The sequence below is a fragment of the Rhinolophus ferrumequinum genome, chromosome 26 (assembly GCF_004115265.2).
Source record: "Rhinolophus ferrumequinum isolate MPI-CBG mRhiFer1 chromosome 26, mRhiFer1_v1.p, whole genome shotgun sequence".
In the NCBI taxonomy this organism is placed as follows: Eukaryota; Metazoa; Chordata; class Mammalia; order Chiroptera; family Rhinolophidae; genus Rhinolophus; species Rhinolophus ferrumequinum.
Window position 1 is genome coordinate 1164081 of NC_046309.1, and position 22698 is coordinate 1186778.

Here is a 22698-nt window from a genome sequence, read left to right on the forward strand (position 1 = left end):
AACCTGGAGTTACAGGGCAGCCACGCTCAAATATTCAGTGAACAGAGGGTGTTTCCTAGTTCATCTCATGATCTGCTCCCACTTCTTTTATCTTCTCATGATGTCTTCTCTGGTCTGGGGCTTGCAACCTTGACCTCACTGTCTTACCTTGTCCCATGTATACTGTATTCACATTATTTGTCTATATTTCTGAAATGTTTGTGATATCATTTCCTAATTTCCTGCAGGGTACTTAATAGTGAAACATTAGAGGAGAGTCTGTTAAAGACATAAAAACAACAAATGTTTAGGAATACCATTATTATTTAGTGCTATTTTGAAAACCCTAACAATTGCAAAAATTACATGATAATAATACATTTTTTAAAATGAGAAAAAATCAATTATTTTAGGTGTAAGGACTGAAAAATCTAAAAGAAGTCATGTTAAAAACAGTTGGATTTGATGAGTAAAGGTGCTGGATACATAATAAATACACAAATGTCAAAATTATTACTATATGCAGAGATAATTTGTGGATAACATAATGAAAAGCAAATCCTGTTTATGGTAACAAATTTATACTGTCCAGGAATACTATTAGATAGGTCTATCATTTCCTGGCCACTTATTGCACTTTTAGAGACATTGGCTACCTTGTTAACTGCTCGACGCATAGCAGTCCTACCCACCGCACCAATGTCACAGCCCAAATGTGGGCAGGCTGAACTCAGGGAGATTGGATCTCGGCTGTGTCCTGAAATGGAGGGATAGCTCTGAGCGATATGGAGATGTTAGGTGCATAACCAGTCTGAGGTCACATTTTGGGAAGATTTTTGAATGCTCCAAGAAAGGCACATTTTAGTTAAAAAGATACAGGGAACAGAGACCCTGTAAAACCACAGTAGAGGGGAGCTCACAGAAGCAGAAAATAGTATAAAAGCTATCGAGTGTCCTAAGGAGACAGAAGTGGTGAACACAGGACACAAACGTGGGCTGCCTGGACGTGTGCTCGTGCGACTGGTTTAAATCGTGCAGTGCGTCTGTAGGTCTTATCCGGAGACTGAACTGATTTTATAGCCCTAAGGACATTTGAGCATCCTCTAACGGAAAATATTTCCATCCCAGTGGTGCCTCTTGTTATGGTCTTCTAGGCTTGTCCCCCAACCCCCAGATTCTTATGTTGCAATCCTACCCACCATGGGATAGTATTAGGTGGTGGGGGCCCTCAGGAATGAGATTGGTGCCCTTGTAAATGGGACCCCAGAGAGCTCCCTCACCTCTTCTAACATGTGCGGTCACAGTGAGAAGCCCTGCGCCTGTGAACCAGGAAGTGGGCTTGCACCTCACACCAAATATGCTGGTGCCTTGATCTTGACCTTCCAGCCTCCCAAACTGCGAGAAGTAAATGTCTGTTGTTTATAAGCCACTCAGTCCGTGGTATTCTGTTACAGCAGCCCGAATGGGTGAAGACACCTTTACTTTTGTTTTCTACTTCAGTCAGTTACGAGTGTTCATCTTTTGTCTAATGCTCGAGTTTTAATTTCGTGGGTGGGCCAGAACACTCTGAAGAAAGGGTTTGATGCCAGCGAGGGAGAACAGAGAGGTGTCTGCATTTGGGGTAGACTGAAGAATGTCCTGGAACACCCCAAAGACCTGACGAACTTCTTTCCACAGACCTTGAAATTCTTTCACTTGATACATTTTAAGTTGTGCACAATTTTTCCATTGAAATAAAAAGGAAAAAAAAAAATCTCAGCGATATAGCGCTGACCTCTGCTAACCCCTGGAGGAGGATGAGCAGAAAGGGTTGGCGATGTCAGGTCCTGGAGCCGAGGACACGAAAGCCCCAACATACCTGTCTGGCTCCTCCCCCTCCATCTGCAGTGCAGACTGAGCCCAGGTCGCTCTCAACAGCGAGAATACTGCATGTGAGAACTTTGAAAATAGAGACTTGACTAACTGTGCCTCATCTTCGGGAAGATAAAAGTCCTTCCTAGATCAATAGCGTTTGTCTCTGTAATGGGCTATGAAGTGCAATGTGATGAGACTTGGTCCCATTTTATAGTTGAGAAATCGAGGCACAAGGAAGTGAAATGACTCCGAGGTATGTGGCTCCTCCTCTGATGTTCTCTCCACTGGGTGACGCTGTCCTGTGACATGTTCGAAAGACCACGCGTTTCCGGAAAAGAATCCAGCATCCAGGCAGATGCCAAGGACTGCGGCGTCCTGGGTCACAGAGCAGTACATCCGGGCACATCAGGGGACACTTCTCTGCGCCGACAGGCATTCTAGTCCCGCCCATGAGACCTCGCTCGTGACCTGGCGACGTGCGGGGTCCTGTGAAGCTCGGTGCTGTTGGCAGAGCGTGCCCGGTGCCATGCCAACCGTCGTGACGTCAGCCGTGATCTGAGCGCTTTGATGGGGGGTTGGGGGGTGGGAAGGGGGGGTCTCTGATAGCAACACCAGCAGCGACGCGCGGACAGTCCTCGGCTCCAGGGACCAAGGTAAATGCAGATCAGAGGCTTAAGTGTGTTTAACTGAGTCACAGAGACTTCCTAGGAAAACCAGGAACTTAAAACTCATTGCTTTAAACAAAGATCTCTTTTCCTACTACATGAACTGCTGGACAGTTTGTTTTTTTTTTCTCCAGGAGACCCATTTTTTGCTTAGAAGTAGTGGCTTCTTTATTCCACCCTGTTATCAGGTGTGTTTGATACTTAAAAATGCAATTTTCCTTTTTTTTTTTTTTTTAATTCACTCACAACTGGCTTCTTATTGTCTACAAGCTTTTGCGAAGGCAAGTTTTCGGACAGGCGCTGGCCGTGCAAAGCCCTGTGAACGGAGCTGCAAGGGGCTGGTTGGACGGAGTGACAGGCACGAAGGTCGGCTTGGAGGCCGCGCTGCCATCGCTTTCCTCCGCCATTCCCAACAGCACGCAGGGCCTTTCCACGGAGGGCAGCCCCGGGGCGTGGGGCTGAGGGCGCCGCCCCGCCCATCCTCCCTGGTGGGGGGGACACAGCGCGTGGGCTGGGTGCTGCGTCGCCCCCCGCGGTTCTCTGTGTGTCGTGGAACCCACGCAGCAGCATTTTCAGCTCGGCCCGATGAAACGAGAGGTCACGCTGAGGACGGCGATGTCTGAGACGAGACGTGCCGCTGGAAGATGTTAAATTGCAGCATTGATCTTTTCGTTCTCTTGTATTCAAGGTAAAAGGCCCGGCGTGCCTTCTGCCAAACTTCGAAATGTTGGAACTCTGTCTTATCTGTAACGAAGTAACGAGAACACGCTCTATTGATTGGGACTCACTGTTTGATTAACTCTCTTCCTTATTTCCCTCTATTAATGTCTTGTCAGAGTTCTGGCAGGAGCAGAATGTAAACGCAGAGACTTTAACGAAGGGGCTTCTTACGGAGGGGTGAGCTTCGGGACAGGCGGTGGAACGCGCAGCACCCCGAGGCGGGAAGCTGCTCCAGCGCGGGAGCCAAGTGCAGGCCCAGGCCTGAGCTCCCAGGGCTCATTCGGGGTCACTTTGTCCCAGTTGAACTTGTGGTGGGGGACGGGCACCGTCTTCTTAGTTTCTCTGCTACTTGTGTTTCCACCCCGTTGTTCCCTGACTGGGGCAGCTGCTCTGAGCTTCCAAAACGCGGCGAGTGCCCTGTGACTGGGATGGTCCAGCTTTAGTTTCCCCGCGTAGTTTGGAAGGAATGGGACCGAGGACAGAGCGTCTGTTTGGGGAATAAAATGTAGGGAAGTCCCCCGAGTGCGGGTTTGCAGGACCCCTGCGGGTGACAGGAGAGGCATTTCTGCCCACAGCTGGGGATATAGGCCCTGGCTCTTCCTGGAAGCGAGGAGTGTGGCGAGAAATGGTGGTGGTGCCAACCACAGGTGCAGCGCACTCCGATTTGTACAGACACCCCGCTTCTCAGCTGTGACCACCCCCTAGACAGCAGCACCCCGTGACCTCCGCTCACATCGGTTCCCATTCTGAAGCTGAGCAGCAGGATTCCATGTTCACGTGTCACCATGACGTCCTGTTGTGTTCGGACCTTTCAGCCTCCAGTGGACACACAGCCCAGTCCACGCGCTACAGAGCGGGCTGTGCTCATGACTGAACTGGCCTCCACGTCTCTTCTTTGTCACTGATCCCCTGAGTTGGGAGCACACCTTGATCTCCAGAGGCCAGAGCTGCTCCGAGTCTCAGTTTTCCTCCCTAAACGACGGTGAGTCTGGTCTGCCCGGACCTACCTGCCCCCGTTCATCGCTGGAGTCCTAACCTGTCAGTCAGAAGGTGACTGTATTTGCAGAGAAGGTCTTTAAGGAGGTGAGGAAGTTCAAATGAGGCCTTAATTCCATATGACTGGTGTCCTCATAAGAAGAGGGAGAGACACCAGCGGTGCGTGTCCCAAGGGACAGCCACCTGCACGCCACGGGGACAGACCTCATGGGAAACCACCGTGGCCTGAGAACTGTGAGAAATAGCTTGTGTTGTTCAAGCCGCTCAGTCTGCCTGCTGTGTGGTGGTGGCCCTAGCTCCTAATGTGCCGTCTCACAGGACGGACGATGTGCCATATGGACCCCGGCAACTGGCCATTTGTGGGACGTGCCGGAGCCCGTTCATTCAGTCATTCATTCAACAAATGCCCACTGTGTCCAGACGGGGAACAGCCAGTGAGCCTGGTAGATAGAGACCTGCATGGAACGTGTCTAAGGGAAACCGCCTTAAACTTTGTATTTTGGGATGACTAAGTCACCTCAGATAACATGTAATAAGGACTGGTCAAGAAATTAACCAAATTTCTTGAAAAAAAAAATCGATTCTCAGTCACCCATTGTTACCATTTTTAATTATTATTACTATTTAAGAAACAAAACCGTGTGTAGGTTTAATATGTATCCTTCACTTTAAACCAGCAAGAAAAAGGCAGTGGGTCTATTTTTTTGCCACTATATTACAAGCAAGCATAATACTTCTAGTGTTTCGGCCTGTTTTCTCTGCCAGGTAACTCTCATCCAGGTGGGGAAATGTAAACCCTGCTTGTTGTGAGAAGAGCAATGCGGCCCTGAGCACACACTTGTACAAACAGAACTGCACACACACGCCACACCTACGATGCACACACACAAACACACACTTCCTGAGAACACGTGCACGCACACATTATGGATTTGCAGTAACCACAGTGTCAGAATAAACCTGCTGAGTTGTCTGAAGTGAACAGCAGCGTGTTGAGTGCATCTCTGGGTATCACAGACTTGTAGCCTTGACACTGATTTGCTGGTAGATACCTGGCTGCTACAGCCTGTGTTGTATGGAATTTTCTCGTTCATCCTTTTTAGGGGGCAGGTGGCAGGGTTGAGTGTGAGCAAGGAGGGACGTGTGACGCCAAAAAGGGCCCTGGCCCAGCTTCACAGGCCCCACGTCAGCTCCATCATCAGGAGGTGGCAGTGTCACTGGGTGAGATTGTACAGTGAGGGACCTGACGCTGAGCAGGAAATGAGTGGAGGCCATGAGCAGGTTCAAGATAAAAAATAAAAGTATGAACAAGAAGAGAAGGCAGAGGCTGCAGCCGGAGGGCAAGGTCGGCCAGTCGCCATTTTCCGGGATGGCACTATTTGCCTTGGCACGCCTTCTGAGGGCTTTGTCAAATGTCATTGTCAAGGGCATGCCTTTGCCTGGCTCCAAGTTGTTCCCTCCTCAAGGTGGTGGTGACACAGTTTAGGACCTGACCAAGCAAGGAGATTCTGCATTGTTCTATCGGGACTCAAGCAGAATTGTTTTCGTTTCTTAGGCAATGCATTAATAACATGGGAATTTAGATGTGTGCATATCCTTTCTTTCCATTCCAACATAATGGTACCTATAGGATGTGTGCGAATTAAACATTATTGATGGTTTGCTTTATTTGATATTTTTTCTTCACTTTATTATGAAAAATTTCAAGTATACAAAATGAACAATAGGATAACGGACGCATATACTTTCCATAGTTACTAACATATTGCCATAATGTTTTTGCTGAAGCATCATCGATTACAGATGTTACAGACATCAGGGCACTTTACCCTCCAAAACCTCAGCACATACCCTTTCAAAACAAGGAACATTTTCTATGAAAACACAATGTGATTATCACAAAATTAACAATTACCACCTAATACTCCATATTCATACTCCACCAACTGTGCCCTCAATGTGATAGGGCACCTTGATCCTGTCCTCTCAGTGTGGCCGCATGTTACTTATTAAATGGTGATGATGATATCCATGTTTCCTACTTTACTGGAACATTTTGAGAAAATGAAACAACAAACATGGAGTCACTTTGAAAACCAAAAGCACTGTATTAACTTCAGGGATTATTTTATCGAGGAAATGAGATTTCTCAGAGACGAAGAGGGTAGGCCTTTCCACATTGATCGTCATTCCAAGATAGAATATGTATTGAAGAGGTGCTTTTGTGTTTGGAGAACTAAGACGGGAAGCCCACATCACCTCTCAGAAAGCCATTCCCAGTAAAGGAAGGGCATGAAAATGGGAGTGAGGACAAAAGCCTTTTGTACCTTATGGATAGCAGCTCATGGTGTGCTCTGGTGGCCGGTACCCTAGGTGAGCCGTCTGGCTCTGCGAGGGACATCAGAGCACCTGACACTTTCTTCCAGGTGCAAGGAAGCTTCAGCTCATCCTCCCATAGTTTCCCCAGTGTTGCTTCCATCAAAAGGCCCGTTCTCATCACTTCAGCCCACACTGATCTCTTCCACTTAACCCTACTTTCTGTGGTTTAATCAGAAACGTGACATTTGGCATAAAAATTTGCCTTTGAAGTCTGGCACATCTTGAATTCGGTATTTTTTAAATGTTCGGGGCGTATAATCTCTGTAAGTAAATTGTTAGCTCCCCACAAGGCTAGGGACGATATCATAAACACTTTCTGTGGCCCAGAAAGTGACCACCGCGCTGTGAATACGTACGTGGGGGTCTGACCGTCATTGCTGCTCATGAACGGAGAGGAAACCTCTTCTTCATTTCTGAGTAGTAAGTGGGGAATAGAGAGGAATGCCAATTTTATAATTCTGATTAATTTAGCACTTAGAAGGAAAACAGGCTTTTTAATGATAAAATTTATGGTCCAAAGCACCTGGCTTCTCTTGTTGCGATTATTCTGGGAAATATTTTGCATCCTTTGCTTCCTTGAAGAACTTGACCTTAGGTTAAAAATCAGAGGCATTATGGACAGGGGACAGCAGTCTTTGTGGGACGCCTCCCGTTGGCGTAATTTCAGAGGAAGAGGAGCCTGGCCAGGTAGAACTGCAAGATCCAGGATGACCCCAGGATCTTTCAGTGATTAGCTCAGCCTTGCCAGTCAGTCAGAACGGAACCCCCCCCCAAACCCTGGCAGCACCGTTTGCTTGTCCTCGCACCTCTTCCTGAAGTTTTAATCTTGTGTCACCCCTCTCCTGTAATCATTAGCGTTTACCGAGCACTAACCCGAGAGACAGTCTCCCGTGCGTGGGGATGGCTTTGACTCTCTCTGACCCATTGTTACTGACGGTGGGCAATCTTAAGGCTCACTTTCCTCACCGGGAAAATGGGGTAATGACAGTACCTCTCTCCTGGGAGTGTTTGCTGTGCACTGGGCACCAGTAAGTGCTTGGTAACCGTTGGCAGTTTCATTGTTAATATGTGAGAGATTTACACAGTGCCTGTGGGACGGCAGTAAGTGTTGGTGGGCCTGGATTGAACTGAAAGACGCCCTGTACAGAGCCTACTCACATCTGTTTAATTCTGTGTACAGAGCTAATTATAAAGTAAAGGTGAATGACAGAGGCTGCCAGGGAGACAGGCAAGGAAGGCCGGTGGGGAAGCAGGACATGTGGGTCCTGGTCCTGGGACCGCCGGGCAGCCCTGGGTCCTAGTTCCTTCATCTCAATACACAGGGGTTCGGTGTGACGACTGGCTCCCAGCTGCCTCCTTTAGAGCCCTGAGCCTGTAAAATGCCCCGTGGAGAGAGGCCTCGTGGTCAAATGGATCTGGGAAGCAAACAGTTTGTCTCCCATTTGGAGAATCGCAGTGTCTTTAACTGTCTGAGTTAAAGAAAGAAACCTGGTTAATTTGGTTAATTACTGAAATTACTCGACATCCTTTCACATTATGCGAACCTAATGTTTCAAAAAACAAACTTTAGAAAGTGTTGGACTAGATGATTTTCCAAGTCCCTTTGAAGAGTCTATTTTTAGGTATAATACACGGTTAACATTTCTCCATTTCTGTAATAATTCCTTTTCTGATTTTCTCACACCTGAATATCCTTCTCAGTACTGTTCCTTCTCTGCAACTTCAGATTAAACTGTGTTTCTAGAAACATCCTTCATTCCATTGTTTAGATTTTGCAAAAGTAGGTGTACTTAGATTTTGGTGTACCTAAATATAACTTCATTTAATAAAATAGAATTATAAGAATATTATTACAAAAATGGAATTATTAATATTCCATGAAGAAGAAGAAATCGGGACCACAGTATTAGCACTAGTAAACTTTGCCTGTGAATCGAAAATCCACTACAAAGCCTGATCTGTGGCAATTAAGAGCAAGAATTTGTAGTAATTACAGTAGTACTTATTTTGCTCTTGGGAGTCAGAATTTCAAGGGGGAGAAAGCAATGAGTCTAATTATTTATAACTTCTTTTAGCTGGAGACACAGTTTTTGATGTTAAGATTTAACGACTAAGCTCATTTAATCATCTTTTAAGATTCGTGGCCCACCAGAGCTTATTAGAGATGAAAATTATTCCAATTTTCACAAATTGTGAAGAGAGGGAAGCTGGCGTCGGTTATAAGGAACTTACCCTTGGAGTCCAGTGAATGGAAACTGTGTTGCTGTGAAACGCTGTTTAACTAGAACTCGGGGAATGTTCCCGCTCACCCATGTGCTGGTAACCGAGGACTGACGGGGACCCCATTATCTTCCTTCCTCAGTCGTGAAAGTTCTTGTGAAAAGCATGAACTCCCCTGTTAATTTTGTTACAGGAAGCCATCGCCAGTGAACAAAATCCAGCCTTTCTTGTGTGACTGGGAATCTTGCAGTTTGTCTTGGTCATGATTCTGAAAGCAAATTTTGTTTTGTCTGTGAGGTTGCCATAGAGGCTGGACAGTGGCCGTGGGGACAGAGTCCTCGCTCGGGCGCTGAGTGGATGAGTAAGCCAAACCTCCGTTACCCGAGGGAAGATGGAGAGAACAAAGAGACCTCTCTTAGTGTTGCTAAGAGGCTGCACAGGACGGGCACGCAAGCTCCTCCATCGCTGTTTGGCGCATGGCACTTGGGAAATGTTAGTTCTTCATCTTATGAACTCTGATATTAAAAGGAATAAACCTGCAGTGTATAACATGACTGTGCTGAGCAGAAGCTTGCCTCTTTCTAATAAAAATACCCCAATAATGTTTGAGATACTTGCTTCATTGAATTCTGCTGTTCTCCATAAGGATCAATCGGTGACACCCCAGCCTCAATAAAGATGAATAAATAAGAATACTGTATTTTAACCAAGAAATATGGACCAAGGAATGAGCATTTGATGAAGAATGTTCTATGGAACCCTGGGAATACTGCAAGGGTTCTGTCCTTCCCTGTTCACAAGGCTACGACATGGATCTGTGAAAGTCACAATCTAGCTTACTATTAGGGGTTGAGTTGTGTCCCGCCCCCAATTTATATATTGGAGTCCTAACCCCCATGACTATATTGGAAATAGACTCATTGCACATGTAATCAAGTCAGGTGAAGATGAGATCATTGGGGTGGGCCCAATCCAGTACCACTGTTTTCTTTATAGAAAGGGAAACTTTGGACCCAGAGACAGACATGCACGGGAAGCTATGTGACGATGAAGATGTTCATTACAAATTGAGGACAGAGCCTGGAAGTGACCTCCCTCGTGGCCTCAGGCAGATGAGCCCTCGACACCTGCATCTCGGACCTCCATCCTCCAGAACCGGGAGACAGTCAGTTTCTATTGTTTAAGCTTCAGAGTTTGTGGTAGGTTTTTACGGCAGCCCTAGCAAATGAATATACTTCATTAAAATCCTTTGGATTTTGGTTTCAGTGGTCAGCGGCACTTGATGTGAATTACTTTCCTTATTTTCCCTGATACTCACCGAAATCATTTTCACGCCCATGGGTTTTTCTCTTGGTATTTCTTCTGTAGGATTGCTTGCCCTTTGCTTTTTCATCAATCCAAGTTCTAATCAGTTTTTGTCTCAGTTCAAGAGCCACTTTCTTTGTGCAGCTTTTCTTCACAGTACTGCTCCATCCATCCATCCATCCATCCATCCATCCATCCACCCATTCATCCTTCTTTTTTTTTTTTTTTTTAAAGATTTTATTGTGGAAGGGGAACAGGACTTTATTGGGGAACAGTGTGTACTTCCAGGGCTTTTTCCAAGTCAAGTTGTTGTTCTTTCAATCTTAGTTGTGGAGGGTGCAGCTCAGCTCCAGGTCCAGTTGCCGTTGTTAGTTGCCGTTGTTAGTTGCAGGGGGCGCAGCCCACCATCCCTTGCAGGAGTCGAACTGGCAACCTTGTGGTTGAGAGCCCACTGGCCCATGTGGGAATCGAACCGGCAGCCTTTGGTGTTAGGAGCATGGAGCTCCAACTGCCTTAGCCACTAGGCCGGCCCCATCCATCCATCCTTCTATCCAGCTATTATCCCTCCCTCCCTCCCTCCCTCCCTCCCTCCCTCCCTCCCTCCATCATTTGTCGGCTCACTCATTTAGAATTCCTACCTTAATGCAGTGCCTACGTGTACAGGCTCAGCCTTTCCTTTCTCTACCTGTGGTGTGGTCTGTTCCGTGCGACTAGGGAGCCCTGCTGACTGTGTTGCTCATGGACCGTTCGCCACCTGTCAAGCAGTTGACGTGTACAACAAGCGCTCCAATGTCACAGGGGAGTGTGCTGATGGGAAGGAAGGAGGGGCATTCACTTTTGGAAGAAAACACGTCTTCCTTAATTTTCTGTCGTTTGAGACAGCATGTTTCCATTTCCTTGTTGGGCTGCCTTGAAGCCAGCATCCCCTTGAGGGTGTCCAGTGCCTGCTGTGCCAGTGTCTCCCTCACTTCCCACCTTTTTTCTAATTGTGGAAAATAGGTCACTGGCGCTTTCTACTTCAAGGGAGTTGGCTACCAATGCTGGAGGGAAGAGGGACAGCAGGGCTCCACGGGGGTCAGTACGCCCGCCGTGATGGCGCCCTGACAGCGACTCCCCGAGTCCGGCCTTATGCTTCTCGGGGTGCACTTCTGTCACTGGCTCATGGGTTTTCTTTGCTGGTCTTTCTCTCCATTTTTGTGGAGGAAGTGCACGTTTCCTGTGTTCCCTTCAATGATATTCGCACCCTCCTCATCTTTCTCTGCCCTTATTTCTAACTTGCTCTAGGTAGTAAAGCCCCGAGCGTGATGCCACCATCCGGAGATTGTATACGATTCTGACCACTATTTATGGATAAGCCCAAGCAGGCCAAATGTACTAAATACACTAATTAATGAAAAGTGCATGGCATTGTATAACCCAGTGCTAGAAGTTCCACAGTAGTATCTTCACTGAAACCGTTGGGAAGGGAAGGTAAAAAGTGGTAAGAGTTTTCTGGCAGTAGCAGAAATAAAATAAAAATGCTTAAGTTCACTTATTTTGGCACTGGAGTGTGGCTTTGAGGTGGGGATGGTTAAGGTTTGAATTTGGAATTCCATATCCTGGTGGGGAGGGAAGAAATCCAGGAGCAGTTTCTGCAGGTCTTGCCGAGGCTGTTTTCTCTGTATCGTTGAGGTGGCTTCATTTACAAAGTTGCATGTCTACCGGACTCTCAGTTTGAGCCATGTTGGCAGGAAGAACTAACAGACTGGGGGTAACACAGGGGCTTCCGGCCTCTGCCTCCCGATAATGACCTCCTGTGCTGTGAACTGTCTCGGCTCACGCACAGTGTAAGGCAGAGCAGGAGTTAAACTGTTTTTGCCGGTTGCACTTCTGGTGTCTACAGCCTGCTCTGTCTCTGTGTTTAAAGATGGCTTTGTCCTGGAAAGAGCCCTCACCCATCACCCGTCACTCGTCGCTCAGAGCCTCACTTCCTCACTAGGGAAAAGCGTTTCTGTGTATTTTCTGCCTTATTTTGTAGTTATTTGTTTACACACCCATCTTTCCACTGGAGCGTGAACCACTTGAAGGCAGAGGAAATGACTGAGCACCTGGGTATCTCGTGGGCCTGGCATGGCGTCTCCCGCAGAGAGATGCTGAGGGACGTTTGTTAAAAGGATGCATTGAGGTGTTTTACGGACCTCAAGGTCATCATGTGAAGGTCAAGTGAGATAATATGTGTGAAGACTTTTGAAATTTTAAATAAATATTCAAACAACTAATATTTATCGAGCACTTACTCTGTGCCATATACTGCTCCAAGTACTGTTTGTTATTCATTCATTTACATTTTATTAATACAGTGACCACCTATTTCACACTTTGAAACAAAAAGCAAACTGATGACACGTGTAGGTACAAGCTCAAAGAGGTGTTACAGGAGGGATCCCATAGGCGTCATTTGCGTCTCTGCCCCTCTCCTTTGATAAGCTGTCTTGACGGGATAGGACAATTAACACACAGAATGAAATCCTACTACCTAACCTAACCTAACCTAACCTAACCTAACCTAACCTAATGATTTTCTGGGGTCAAGATATTTTACAAGGGCACGGAATTACTTTTACTTATAACCCTATCATTTGGCAGATAATAAACACTCCTGATATATCTCTCCTATTAGATTGATATTTTTGTTTTTAACAAGGATGGGAAACAATGAGCTGACCTGAAGATAGTATTGTATTAACCGTCATACCTCTGCATTTTCCTCCAATGTAATCTGTTCGACATTGAGTAGCTTTGTGTCTGACATCTGGTTTTTCTTCAGTGACATCATTGGGCCATTAATCGAAGAAAACTCTGCTATGATTTTTTTTTTAAGGTGAACATAAGGAAGACTTTGGTTTTGAACATAAGGTCAAAAAATGTCAAGTACAGACCATCAAATTAAAAGTAACTAAATCAATAGCATTTGGAATCTAAAAATGCTTCTACTCAACACTGGAAAACTAATAGACCTGTGCAAGTATAAGATTTAAAAAGTCTTAACATAATGGAACACACTTCAAATAATTCGAAGCACAAATGAGAAGGGGAAGGAAAAAAAAAAGAGGTAAATCTGGCATGTAAGATGGATGCTAACTAAATGTACGGAAACAGCCTAACTTTGTGCCAGCGCTAGGACATGGACCCGTGGAGGCTGTTCCTGTGGAGGGAACTTCCCCAGACACCAGTCTTAGCGTCCTGACCAGACTGAGTGTGACTGACGTCAGAGCTCAGCACCCCAGGGCCCCTCAGCCTCCTGTCAGACGCTTCATGTTTCTAGATCCACAGGGAACCGCCCCCACATGCACTTCCTCCGCTTGACCACCCCCCTCAGGGTGAGTGGGGTGACGAGCAGGGGCCCTGGCCCAGATCTGACCTTCATCCCGCTCTCTGTATTTTTTCCTCATCTGGAAAATGGGAATGTCACTTCCTTGGGTGGCACTTCTTTTTATTGAGGTGAAGTTCACAGAACATCACAGCGCCCATTTTAAATGCCCAGTTCAGCGACAGGTGGCATATTCGCAGTGTCACACAAACACCATCTCCGTCTGCTCGCAGACATTTTCAGCACCCAGGAGGAAACCCCACACCCACGAAGCACGTCCTCGGCCCCACAGCCCCCCGTCTGGCCCCATGGGCTTGCCTGTTCTGGACATCTCACGTATTAAAAAGTGGAGTCACACAGGATGCCATCTTTCTGTCTGGCTTCTTTCACTTAATGCGTTTGTAGGCTCCCTCCACGTGGTAGCGTGTGTCAGTCTCCATTCCTCTTCACTGCTGAGTAAGAGTCAACGGTGTATCCATCAGCTGGTAGACATTTGGGTCACTCCCACCTTCTGGCTCTTGTGAGTAATGCTGCCATGGACATTGGTGTACGATTTGGTTTGAGTCCATTTTCAGTTCTTTTCGGTGTATACCTCGGAGTGGAATTGCTGAGTCATATGGTAACTCTGTGTTTACTCTTTGAGAAAATGCTCAAGTTCTTTCCACAGCAGCGGAACCATTTCACATTCGCAGCAACATATGAGGGTGCTCTCCAAGAACTTTGAACAGAGCTTTGAGCCAATCACATGTGCTCTGGGGACAGGTTCAAAGGAACCAAAGCTAGAGACAGGGAATTTGAGGGTGATTTCCTAGCTAAGGCTATTCTGCTTGCTGTTGGTTTCCTTTAGAGTCGGTGGGAGAGGAAGCAAGGAAATGTCCCAAAGGTGCGTAATTTCCCCCAGTTATGCCCTTGTGTCCTTACTGTTTCGCCCAGCCCAATCTTCTGAGGATTAGGCTCCACTGGTTTTCGGTTTAGCTGCTGCAGCCAACACTCCCCCTGCCACCTTACTTTGGTTCCATCTTCGTGCCCCTCCTAGGGCTTCTGCGGATGGATAACTCTGTGATCGCTGGCCTGTTATCCCGCCTCTGGCTTCTCCTTGTGCGTGTTCTGCCCTCAAGGGCAGTACCTGTTAGAAACAGACTGTAGTGGACTGAGCTGGGGCCTCAGGAACAAGAGGTACAAATGCCCCTGACCAGGGCAGTGGCAGGGGGCAGGGAGGAGAGGCTTGTGGGCTGGAGATCCACGCAGAACGTCTGTTTGTGTTTCTCAGTATCTCTAGGGCCCAGATGGATGTAACCCTGTGGTGACAGCCACAGCACATGGGTTCTTTATCTCAGTCCGTCACTCCGTGGTCTCAGAGACGGAGCTGACCTCCCCAGTGCAGAGGGCAGACTGGGAAGTGGGGTGATGTAACGACACAGCACGTGTCCTGATGTCGCACTGCTCTAGTGGAGGAAGAGCGTGGCTGGCCGTGACAGCAGAGATTGGATCACTCAGAATAAATAATGCGTACTCGATCCTACAGCATTGTGTTCGCCAGGTGTCTTAGTTGACAGAGGAAATAATGAGTAAGATTTAACAAAGCGCGATTTGTTGGAAAGATATGGAGGATTCCCCAACTTTGACTGGAGGCTGAAAGACTTGGAAAGGGAGGTCTGAGAAGAGGAGCCACGGAATGGCCCCCAGGCAGGGCTGTCTCAGCGGTCACATGCAGGCCCAGTGGGCTGGGTCACGGCCCCATCTCCCCATATGCAGATCCCCCAGAAAGAGCTTCTAGCTGACCTGCCTTGGTCACGTGCCCAGTCTCTGCGCGGGCTGGGGAGGGCTGGGGAAAGGGTGGGCCCTCCTGCTTTGGTGCTTGTGCAGTGCCAGTGCAGGCAGGGATGAATAGGGCCGGGAGGGGCAGGGTGCGCCCAGGGAGAAACGACAGACAAGTGGTCCCTCTGAGCGTGCTCAGCATTTTCTTACGGCCTGCAGTACTGTAGGCAGGGCTAGACTCAGAGCCTCCCGCCTCCCCCTCGAGAGGGAGACCAGTTGATTTATGAAGTGGACGCTAACCACCCCCCTTGCACTTAAATAACCACCTTCCTTTCGGTCACTTTCACACTGTTAGGATAGAGAAGGCAGTAACTTACCTTGGTTTTAAAGTCCTACGGTGGGGGAGGGGGGGTGTAGATTTGTACGGAAAAGCTTGTAAGTAGGAATGTTGTTCAAAACAGGGCTGTGGAATTCGGACTGCTGGTTGTCTGCCCTAGGAGGGTGTCGAGTCCAATAAGCAGACGGTGGCCGTGCTGAAAAACTGAATCCCCCAGACGAAAAGAAGGCTTCAGAGTTCAGCTGATCTGGCCCTAACGGACTGCACGTGTGTGTAGCGATCGTTATGTGAGAGAAAAGACTGCTCGCACCATGTTCTCTGGGGGGTTTTCTCATCCAGCTTTCCCCGGCCTGAGCCACCAGAGTCTTGTAGAAAAAGTCACGCGGGACCGCTCCAGCCGCGACTCTGGGACAGAGGTCCGTGTGTCCTGGACTAAGGTGCAGTGTCCAGGGCAGAGATGGCATGGAACCTCGTAGAGGGAGCAAAAGGGCTGGGAGAGAACGAGCGATGCCCGCAGAGGGGGAGGGTGCCCTGTGGTCGCGTGGCATACATAGTAACGGTCACACCGCCAGTGGCTGGGAGTTGTCACGTGCACACACGTCCAGGCACTGTTCTCAGTACCGCAGCCACCAAGGTGGAAGCACTGGCACATGCCCGTTTCTTACGGGCAACCAAGGCACAGACCGAGTAAGTCATTCCCTGCGGTTCTCCAGCTGGGAGGCGGTGGAGCTGGGGTTCGGGCAGACGGTGACCCCACTGCACTTCAGCAGGCAGGCATGAAGTGGCTTCTCAGGTCTACTTCCCCACGAGTGATCTGGTGAGCGTCTCTGGGTGGAAGATGGTCCTTCACCGGCCTTGGCTGACCCTCTCGCGTTTCTGAGTTTCGGGGGAGCTGCTCCTTGGCTGGTGCTGCTGTTGGCCCCGCCCAAGTGTTCTGTGAACGGCCTTTCTTCTGCGGGACTCGTGAGACCCTCAGCGGACAAGACGCTGCTGCCCATCCTTCACTGTTCTGGGGGTGTCTGTGGGGGGCACACACTTTAATCATGATCGCAGGCTCCTGTAGTGCGTGGGTGGTTTGAAGGAATCAAACTCACTTTGCAGGTCCTAAACCTCACTGTCCCAAGCATTTGCACATGTTTTTCTCCCCTCTATATTATTTCATAAATAAAAACAATTCTTTGGGAAGTGTTTCTTGGAAAAACAAATGCAACGGGAACAAAAATATTGTTAACTCTGGGAAGTTCATCTGGGGCCCAAACTTAAATGAAATTTACATGAAAGGAGCAAAGTGGAGATCCGGAAAATAGCTTCTATATTTTCAAACATGTTCACACATGTTCTCCTTGTGGTCTTCGGAGACCACAGTAACCTTTTAATTTGATGCGATAGGTCCTATGTGTCTTATCCTGAACACTGTGCTGGGAGTTCTAAGGGCTACAAATGAAAGCACTGCCCTCCACTTCAAGGAGCTTATAATCTTGTTAAAAGTAGAAAATCCTCACATCTGAAATATTAGAACACGTGGGAATAGCACGAGACTTTGAGAGGGTGGAAAGCTTCCTAATGGAGGGCAGTATTGATCTGGACCTTGAAGGATGGGAATGACTCGGATAGTAAGTGAGCAGGCGGACGGCTGTTACAGGAAAGAAGACCAGCTGGCGGTGGACTCTGGAGGCCGGTGACGGACCGTCTTCCACCCAGAGACGCTCACCAGATCACTCGTGGGGAAGTGGACCTGAGAAGCCACTTCATGCCTGCCTGCTGAAGTGCAGTGGGGTCACCGTCTGCCCGAACCCCAGCTCCACCGCCTCCCAGCTGGAGAACCGCAGGGAATGACTTAGTCGGTCTGTGCCTTGGTTGCCTGTAAGAAACGGGCATGTGCCAGTGCTTCCACCTTGGTGGCTGCGGTACTGAGAACAGTGCCTGGACGTGTGTGCACGTGAGAACTCCCAGCCACTGGCGGTGTGACCGTTACTATGAATGCCACGCGACCGCAGGGTACCCTCCCCCTCTGCGGGCATCGCTTGTTCTCTCCCAGCCCTTTTGCTCCCTCTACGAGGTTCCATGCCATCACTGCCCTGGACACTGCGCCTTAGTCAAGGACACACGGACCTCTGTCCCAGAGTCGCGGCTGGAGCGGTCCCAGCGGACTCTGGACTCTGGGCAGAGTCCTCGTCCGAGCCGAACATGTGGGGCCACATCCAAGTGCCGGGAGACGGGCTTTGCAGGCTCGGAAAATTGATATGAACTGTGAGTGTAGCTTTACTGGTTAGAATGAGAGGCAAGGCTGCACCCCAGAGGCCGGCGTGTTTACGGGACCCTGTGGCTGTCATTCAAGTGGGAGGCGTGTCACAAGGATGGCGGAGGGCCGGAAGGGACAGGGAGCATGCATAGAAGGGACGGCTTACAGGGGCACCTCCGAGTCACGGCTGTAGAGACGAAGGTAAGGCTTTGAACTGAAAAATATCTGCTGATCTCATGTTATAAGTCTTCACTATGAAAAATGGATGAGATTGGCCTCATGTATCTTTGCAGCCACAGAATTGGATTGAGATAAATACACACTATGTATACGTTGATGAAATGCAGTCTTGAATGTCGGTGACTAAGGGAATGGCGGTACTGCTGGCAGGTGGTGTTCGCAGGTAGGCGAAGGGGTTCTTCTAAGCGGAGCATCGTATAATCGCGAACGAGTGAGGATGCGGTGGAGATAGAAGCCTGCAGGGTGGGTGACAGGTTAGGGACTCAAGACAGAGATTTGAAAACCATCCTTGGGGTGTTTGTGAAACTGTGTGAGTGGATAAAGTCTTTGATCAAAAATTTATAGGAAGCCAAGCCAAGGCTGAGCCATGGTAATGTCCACAGATCTGGGCGGGAGGAGAGAGGGGTCAGGAGCAGAGGTAGGTGCTGTGGAGGAGCCAATGGTTGGAGGTGTCTCAGGAGGGAAGGTGGCCATCAGGGTCGTAGCGGTCAAGGGGAAGGGTGCTGAGAAACGGCCCTGAACTGCTGTCAGTCAGGAGGTCCATCATACCAGCTTGTGGGAGCTGCAGGAGTGGAGGCAGATGACGAAAATCAAATCTATTCAACAAATGCTTATCAATTGCAAATTGTTGTGACAAGTGTTACTTGGAATATGGCAGTAATCAATATAGCAGCCCCCCGCAAGGGGAGTGTAAGCATTTCCACTAAGAACCATCTTGGGGAGTCTGCGGGGAGGTGGATGGAGCCCGTGGAGATTATTGGGGTTCCGAGGAGGGAAGTGCTTCTGGCGTGGGGACGCAGGGAGGGGGCAGCGGTGGAGGGGGGGGCGAAGAGGATCCGAAATAAACCAGGCAGGAGGTGGAGGCAGTTAGTCTTTGACAGATGACTAGATTTGAATGTCCAGAGGTGGTGGGAGAGGCTTTTAGGAAACTCGATCAGAGCGGCAAATAATTTGGTGGTGAAAACAGAAAACTGATCAAGGTGCAGGCGTGAGAAAGGTGGTGGCGGGTAAGTGGGCTCCCGGCATTGGAGGGCCGGCTGGGGGGGCCTTGGTGAGCGGCCCAGAGTACTTTACGTCGTCAGCAATGTGGGACTTGACAAACGCGTGTGCACACATTCGCACACACCTGCACACGCACATGCACGCACATACATGCACACACACACACATGCACACACACGCACTTATGCACAATATATATGTATATGTATGTATGTATAGCTTTATCGATGTACAATTTACATAAACTACAACTTACTCATCTAAAGTGTATTGTTCACTGAGTTTTGATACATGTATTCGTGCAACTACAGTACAATTTTAGAATACTTTCGTCACCTTCAAATTCCTTCCTGGTCCTTTGCGGTCAGTATCTGCCCCGACCCCGGCCTCTGGCAACCACCAATCTCTACATCGGTTGGCTCTCCCTGGCATTTACACAAACAGGATCACACAGTGTGTAGTGTTTTGTGTCTGGCTTCCTTCAGAAGTGCGATGTTTTTGACATTCACCCACATTGCTGCATGTGTTAGTGGCTGATTCATTTTGGTTGCAGAGTAATGTTGCATTGCATTTGGTTTATCTGTTTACCAGTTGATGGACTTTTGGGTCCTTTCCAATTTTTGCCTCCATGGATACTGCTATTGTGAGTGTTCGCATGAAAGTTTTCATGTGGACATATTTCATTTTTCTAGGGTAGATGCCTAAAAGTGGGCTGATGGGTCTGTATCCTTATTTTAATAAGAAACTGCCAAACTTTTCCCCATTTTCTACACCCGGCAGTAAAGTATGTATATTATTTCATAAGGTTAGCTAAAAGTTTAAAAATTTTATTGATATTTTTAAAGAGCCATCTCTTAGTTTCATTGTTTTTTATCTATTGCTTGGCTGTGTTCCATTTCATTGATTTCTGCACTATCCTAGTATCTCTTTTGTTCTCACTTTGGGTTTAATTTGTTCTTGTTTTTGTGTCATTGATTATAAACATTCTACTTTTCTAATATAAACTTCTAGTGATGAATTTTCCTCTAAGCATGACTTTAGCTGCATCACACAAATTGTGATATGTTGTGTTTTCATTTTCATTCTGTTCGAATTATATTTTTCTCATTATTTCTCCTTTGACCTTTTGGTTCTTTATAAGTATCTTGTATACTTTTGACATATTTACCAAAATATTTTTTCTGTTATTAACTTAAAATCTAAATCTGTGGCCAGAGAACATGTTCTTTATGATTTCAGTTTTTTAAATTTATTGAGACTTGTGTTATGGCACAGCATGTACTCTCTCATAGGGAATGTTCCATGTGTGTTTGAAAGGAATATTTTGCTGTTATATGCTGAATATTTTGCTGTTGTTGGGTGGAGTGTTTTATAAATGTCGATTGTTTGATAGTGTTGTTTAAGTCTCTATATCCTTACTGGTTTATTAGGGTACTTGATCTATGCATTACAGAGAGAAGAGTATTTATCACGGGCTATAATTATTTATCCATCTCTCAGTTCTGTTAGTTTTTGTTCATGTATTTCGGAGCTCTATTGTTAGCTTCATACATGTCTAAACTATATATTTCTGCTATATTGAACATCTCATCATTATGAAATGTACCTCTGTGTCTTGAGTACTATTCCTTAGCTTAAAACTATTTATTTTATGTTAATATATCCACTTTACTCTCTCGTGTGTAAAGTTTGCATATCTTTTCACTTTTACTGTCTTTGTATCTTTGAATTTACAGTGTGTCTTATGTAAACAGCATATAGATAGATTTTGCTTTTAGATCTAATCGACAATCTCTGCCTTTTGACTGGCGTGGTTAGTGAAGTTATATTTAATATGATTACTGATATGGTTGGATTCATTTCTGCCATTTCTGTTTGGTTCTATTTCATAGTTTCCTTTTTTCTCTGTTCTCTCTATTCACTCATACTTAGCACATTTCCCTTCAGTTCTTTGAACCTAATTTTCTTCAAGTCTTTGAACATATTTATAATAGCTTTGAACATCTTTGCTAAATTCAACTTTTGGAGAACTTGGAGTCACTTTCTATCACTGCTTCCCCTTTCTCCCTAGTATGGGCTACACTTTTCTATATTTTTTTTTTTGCATGTCTTGTAATTTGTATTTGAAAATTAGACATTTTAGATAATATCCTGAAGTGACTGTGATTCTGATTTGTATTTCTGAGGGTGCAAGCAGTTAACTTGCCTGGGCTCGAACTGTCATCCTTGCAATGTGCAGCCACGAACATCTCTGCTCAGTTTTCTTTTTTTGCTGGCCTCCCTGGAGGTCTGCCTGTGCTCGCGTTGTTTAGCAACCAGTCAATGATTTGAGTAGAGCTTGTGTTCTGAAATTCAGGACAGTTCCACTCTCCTCCTCTGGGCTGCGTGTGGCTTGAGGAAGACATTCAAAGGCATAGCAGTTTCATGATGTCCCCCTTGCTTTCCTAGCTGCTTTGCCACCTACCCTGGACCACTTCCACTACATCTGAGCATATGGCTGCAGCCCCTCGGCACCTGATCTGGGGAAGAGCAGGAGCGTGTGCCCCGGGCAGCAAGACCACAGACGCACCATCACACCTGCTGCAGGTAGGCCTTTCTTTACGTGAGCAGTCCTCAGGTTGCTGCCTGCCTTTGGCTGCTTTCTAGTGACCCAAATGGATGTTTTCAGTATTTCTTTTTCCAGTTTCATATTTGTTTTCTATGGAGGAAAATTGTTTAATATTCTCATGATGCCATTACTGGAAATATTTTCATTCAGAAATTATCTATGTAGTGTTTTAAGAAGGTTAGTATGGGTGAGTATGTGGAATGGTGAGAGCCTAGAGGTGGAGTCAAGCTAGGAGCCGCTGGAACAGACCCTGAGGGCCTGAGGGTAGTGGGGGTGGGGGAGAGAGTGGGGCAGGCAGGGCAGGTGGGAGTGAGGTGTCCGTGGTTTAGCTTACAGGGTAAGCTGTTGGAACTCAAACTCTAAACTAAGTTACTGGACATTAAAAAGATGACTACAAGGGAACTGGAACAAGGGCTAGAAGGGAAGAAGGGGCAATTAATGGATTATTCAACATGGGAGAGACCTGGGCAATATTGCAGGCAGAGAGGAAAGTTCAGTGGAGAGGTTAAAGACAAAGGAAAAAGAAAACCTGTGTGTGGGAATATGGTCTTGAAGTCATGTTCACTTGGAGTGGATTTTAAATCTGAGGCACGTAGCTTTTGTTCTGGTTTCCGCCAAGACGACAGAGCAGCTTCTTCCAAATGCTGCCCTGGGGCACGTACCTTGCCCCTTCGTTGGGGAGCTGGTACATCGTGTAAATGAGAATGTCCACATCCACTTCCCATGAAAGTCATTTTTCTCTTTTGAGAAGGAAGAATATATATCTGTTTTTCTAAGCCTATGGATATAATGGTGTAAAGTTATATTAAAAATGTGTAAAAAGTGGAAAAAGGCAGAATGTGGATAGCCCAATTGAAGATATTTATTTGGGCCAGTAAGCAGTATGTCGCCTTAACAAAGTAGAAAAATGAACAATTACGAAGCTGATGATGATGCATGAGTGGGTGTCCAGGGGGTGGGCTGGTGAGCTGGTGTGGGTAGTGAAGGGGCTCCCTGAGAGCTGCGACACCTGGACATTTGCCACCAGCTCTGTGGCTCTGGGTA